This window comes from Eurosta solidaginis, chromosome 1 (genome assembly GCF_040869045.1).
Source record: "Eurosta solidaginis isolate ZX-2024a chromosome 1, ASM4086904v1, whole genome shotgun sequence".
Lineage (NCBI taxonomy): Eukaryota > Metazoa > Arthropoda > Insecta > Diptera > Tephritidae > Eurosta > Eurosta solidaginis.
This window is the reverse complement of record NC_090319.1, coordinates 324,317,297-324,323,296: the sequence shown is the minus strand read 5'-3', so window position 1 is coordinate 324,323,296 and position 6,000 is coordinate 324,317,297.

Here is a 6,000-nt window from a genome sequence, read left to right as displayed (position 1 = left end):
GACTGTGGTCGAAAGAGCTGATCGAACGAATTTCATTCGGTATTATGACGCACGTTCGATGAAGGCAAGCATTATTGTGAATTTTGATAAATTCAAAATAGCACATTTCCATCAGCTGTCAAATAGAATAAAATAAATAAACAAAAGCAGAACTAGTTATTAAATGCAAATATTGAAAATAAAAGTATGACTACGACGGAATTGTGGTTTGATGATTCGTCAGATGAAGAGAAAAGCTTACTGGAGCTAGCCAGAAGTAGAAGACGCGTGAGGGATGCTTCAAATCCTTTGAAAATGAATTCCACCACGTAAGTGTAGCTTTCTAAATAAGTTGTTAAATTTTTGCAATTATAAGTTTTTTTTTATAGATTTATTCAAAACTTCAGACTGTCCAAAGAAGCGTTCATGGACTTGTTGTCCAGTACAGATGAACTGCTTCAGCAATGCACAAGAGCCAAGTCTATTTCTAATATTCTAAAATAGGCAACAGTTGTCCGATTTTTGCTCGGGGATCCTACCAACTGAGCATTGGAAACGAAAATGCACTCGTACTTGCCCAGCCGACTGTGTCTGTGGTTCTATCAGAGGTGTTGAATGTTTGGAAAATTTTATTTGTGAAAGGTGGACAAAATTCAATGACCAGACAACACAAATTTCTGTAGAAGAGTTATCTAATGAAGAGGACGACCATGATATCCCATTCGCCGAAATTGAATCCACAACCAACTCGGAAGCAGAGGAAATCAGAAACCAAATATAGCGAGTTTTGTAGATACTTCATTTTATTGAAATAAAAAATTCATATACATTTATATATATAAAAAAATATTTGGTAAATTCATTATGATTCTTAAAAGCTAAAGATTTTCAGTTTTCATAATACAGTCTTAAATTCTATTTTAAATTTGGTATAAAAAATATCACTTCAGTTTCATATGTATGTTAACAAAAAAAAAAACAAGGTGTTGTTCAGCACTTAAAGCTTAAATTCGTGATGTTCTTGTTTTTTCATTTGGCTTTTATACAACTCCAGCTTTTCCTGTTTCAATTTCAAAAATTCGCGTTTATAATAATACTCCAAGCTATAAGTTCTCTTCGCATACTTTTCTGTCTCAAGAGTAGTGTTGGGAACTATCGAATGAAAACTATCGAGTTATTCGATAGTTCACTAATTTTCATTCATTCGATAGTCATTTGAAATTCGTTCATTACTATTTTTTCGAATTACTAGTTTTAGGTATGAATGATTCGTTCATTACTATTTTTTCGAGTTACTAGTTTTATGTATGAACGATTCGTTCATTACTATTTTATCGAACTACTAGTTTTTGGTGTGAATGATTCGCTCATTACTATTTCTTCGAATCGTTCGTTCTATTTAAATTTTTGCGGTGCATATATCAGTGTTAAAAAGATATTAAAATAATTTTAGCATACGTCAACCTAATCGACAAACGTTTTAAGCGTGGTAATTATTAAATATTTTTAACTGAGGAAGTGATTTTAACGATTTACTTTGTGTAGATATTTATAATGCGGCCTGGATTGAAGAGATCTTCCGTTTGGGAGTTTTTTACCAAAAATGGCAATGAAGTTAAATGCCATATATGCAAAAGAATTTTTAAATTTTATAGCAACACATCAAATTTAAATGACCATCTATGCCGTAAGCATCCGTCTTCCTCAGAACATAGGAATCCAACTTCAGGAGAAATAGCGCCAGTAATTTCAGAAGAGGAACGTAGTTCCACTTCTCTTTCGTCAACTACTGCAGGGAGTGCAGCGCGCAGTTCGTTAACAGTACCTACCGAAGACATTTCCAATAGTGGATGTTTGAGAAGGACTGTTCAAACAAAATTATTTGTTACCAGCACACGTTCTGAGCTCTCAGAGCAAGAAAAAAATAATATTGATGAATCTCTTTTAAAGATGATTACAAAAGACTTGCAGCCGCTTTCCATCGTTGACAATGTAGGATTTGTAGAATATACAAAAAAGCTTCAGCCATTATATTCCTTGCCAAACAGAAAAGTTTTATCAAATACAATGCTACCTTTTAAATACAATGAAGTAAGAAAGAAACTGCATGACTTGCTCAACATTGTAACACATATTTCAGTTACAACTGATATGTGGACTTCTGATAGTCAAAAATCTTTTTTGTCAGTTACTAGTCATTTCGTTCGGGATAACAAAATGATTTCTGCAGTTTTATCAACAAAGGAAATTTTAGGAAATCATACCTCCCAAAATATAGCTACAGAATTGAAGTTAATATTTGATGAGTGGTCCGTTTTTGACAAAATAGTTACTGTAGTAAGTGATAACGGAGCTAATATTAAAAAGGCTATAATTGAAATGCTACAGAAGCACCACCACCCATGTGTAGCGCATACATTAAATTTATGTGTAATTGATGCCATCAAAGCTGTTCCACAAGTTACTGTGCTCATAAACAAGTGTCGTGCCATAGTCACTTACTTTAACCATAGTTCTCAAGCGACGGAAAAATTAAAAAATATGCAAAAGCAAATGGGCGTTACTGAACTGAGGTTAAAACAACGGTGGAATTCCACCCTTATAATGATGGAGCGCATATGCTTGGTAAAAGAACCACTCTCTGCCATAATAACTTCTTTACCAAATGCTCCTGATTTCCTCAATTCATCAGAATGGGAAACATTGTTGGACTACACTAATCTTTTCAAGCCCGTAGAGGCCATGACAATCGAATTGTCAGGAGAAAATTATCCCACGATGTCACTGGTAGTGCCCCTAATCAGAGGTCTTCAATACGCAGTACGAAATCGCAAAATGAAAACTGTAGAGGGAGAAAGTTTGAAGAGCAGATTGTTAGAGGTGGTTTGGAGACGATTAGGGCAGTTGGAGTTTGACAAAATGTGCGCCAAATCAACATTCCTAGATCTCAGGTTTAAAAAAATTGCGTTCGGTAATGAAATTAATGCAAATAATACAACAAAATGGCTAGTGGAAGAAGTAACTTCCCTAATACGGCAACAAAACACAAGTGCTTCTACCAACACCCCAAGAGAAGTATCGGTCGATAAAAGCGAAGTATCTCTCTGGGACCTTCTCGATGAAAAAGTTGCTGAAGCAAAAACAATTTGTCAAAACGCGCCCAATGTGAATGCAAATATTCAGTTGGAGCAATATCTAAGGCAAAATTTTGTTGATCGCTCAAATAATCCCCTAGACTATTGGAATCGTAGCCAGTCAACATTTCCGGAACTATATATGCTTTCGATAAAATATTTATGTATACCCGCAACATCGGTTCCGTCAGAACGAGTTTTCTCGAAAGCAGGGCAAATAATTAACGACAGGAGAAACCGACTTAAAGGAGATAAACTAGATATGATAATATTTTTGAACAGCAATTTAAACATTGAAGGTATTTTTCATGTCAACTCGATGTACATACTTGTATTATTTACTTTACAATCAATTTTTTTAGGGGTTTAATAACACAATCAGTTGCCATCTCTGCGGCGAAATTTAATATAGACCCTCATGCACTATCCGATTTTGGCTAGAACAACTATAGCGACTTTTAGTATTTAAGTGCTTGAAATATTTGTTTTATGTTTCTTTTATAAGTGAAATTTAATGTACAATTTTTATATTAATCAAATGTGACCTGAATTTTGAAAAAAAAAAAAAACAGTAGCCTATGTATAAGTTAAGGCAATCAATAATGCCTCTGAAACATATTTGAATAATACAGATAAAAATCCATTTTAAGTAACCTTCTTTCCTGTTGTTGTTGTTGTTGTAGAGGCATAAAATCTCCCCACAGGTTTGGGGTAGATCAAAAAACTCTGTGGGTTGCGGACCAAGGTCATTTGCATATCATTCATGCGCTTTGCATAACATGTAACAAAGGCATTTAAATTGAATATTTTCATTATTTACTTCAAACACAATTTACACCATTTTAGTCATATTTAACGTTTTTGTTACGTTCCAATGTAGCGTGATCCAAATACGGATAGAAATTTAACATACAAATGCAACAACAAATTGATCCATATGGTTCACATTGTTGTCGCATTGGCATGTTAAATCTCTAGCCGTATCTGGATCACGTTTCATTGGAACACGACGTTTTTTGTCTTATATAGGTTTGTTCTTTAGCTACCCCGAGGGGTAACTAAAACAGCTTCTGGCAAGCTAAAGAACAAATCAAATGAATGTATGAATGAATGAAAAAATTCGTTCGATAGTTAAAATCATTCAGTAACTAACTATCGATAGTTGAATTCATTCGATAGTTCCCAACACTACTCAAGAGCACTTTTTTGATATCTTCCAATGTTTTCAGCATCTGTTCTTGAAAATTTGCTTGATTTGCTGTCTGCTCTTGCAATAGTTTGAGCCTATAGTTTTTGCTGCACCTTTTGCGATTTGCTTTTTGTGGCCTCTCCTCATCAGGTGCACCACTTTGTCCACTTACTTCCAAATTCTCATCCGATTCCAAGTTATCACTATATAATCGCTCCACAATCATATCTTCACATTCTTCATTCACATTAGTACTAAGGCAATGCTCTAGTCCAGGTGGATCTACACTGGTCTAAAGACTTAACAAACCCATTATAGCCTCTTCTGAATGCGTAAAGATATTTAAGCTGTTTGGTCCACCACCAGTTGCTCGGTATTCCACTATGTTCTCCGACATTTTTCTTTTTGTTTTTGACCATGTCAGCCCACACCTGAGACGACAAAAATAAACTTGTATTATACAGAATTGACTTCTGTGGTTCTTTAGTTCACCTTAATCCACTTTTTCGTCGTTCTTACTGGTGGTCCTAAACAGTTTAGCTCCACTGTTATATTATCCCACTTTTTTGTTGCCTGAACCTTTGTGCAAGTTGTTGGAGTATGGGGATTTTGTTCCATAATTGAAACCAGTTTTTCAAGCTGTTGTTTTGTACTCACGACCTTGGGCCTATATAAAATTAATTCAAATAGTTTAAAATTACTACTAGGTAGTAAAAAAGTAGAACATAAATACAAAAAACTTACATTTTAAACAATTATTTTTCTAAATTTTTATTCGCTACAAAATTCGGTATACAACGAAAATTTCGACAGAGATGAGGTGTCATAATACCAACTTCAAATTCGATTTTCGATGTTCCTTAGCCAACGAAGATCGAAGATGCTCATAATAGGGGCCTCTATTCCTCCATTGCTATACCTAGCTGTCAAATAATAGTTGACAGGGAGAACGGCTGTTGCGAATGGTCAGAGAACGGAAGAAAGGTTTGTTTTTTTGCTCGTGGTTATTAAATTGAAGTGCCATGAATTGCTTATTTGTGTTTCTAATCAGCTTTTCTTTTAAATGTGTATACTGGAAATCAGACTACATATTAATATTAATTTCTAAAATCTAGTTAATAGATTGAATCTGAGCAGCCAGTTAAGCAAACGTTTTACAATATGTAAATAATGCAATATACCAGTCGTCTACAAAAATATTTGAAAAACGCAACTGAGCAAATACTTTAAGTAATCGAACAGCGATTGAACAGGTGATCGAGGCTGTTTACTATTGTGATCATTTTTGCCAAACATTCGCCACTTGTATGAATTCACAATGAACTTTCTATTCCTCCATTGCTATAATTGAACCATGTCCATTGCCATAGCTACCTGCCAAATAATAGCTGACAGGGAGAACGGCTGTCGCGAAGAGCCAGAGAATGGGAGAAAGATTTGTTTTTTGCTCGCGGTTATTAAATTGAAGTGCCATGAATCGCCAATTTGTATTTCATATCAGCTTTTCTTTTAATTGCGTATAAGGGTCAGTTATACTTACAGTGCATTGCATGACAAAACAGTACATAGCATGTGAAACATAGACCTGGATATATTTTACGTAGCGTATATAGAATATCGCTGACAAGGGCAAACACACACAAATAAAGTTAGTATGTAAAATATACGCAACCACAAGCAAGCAATATGGTTTACTCT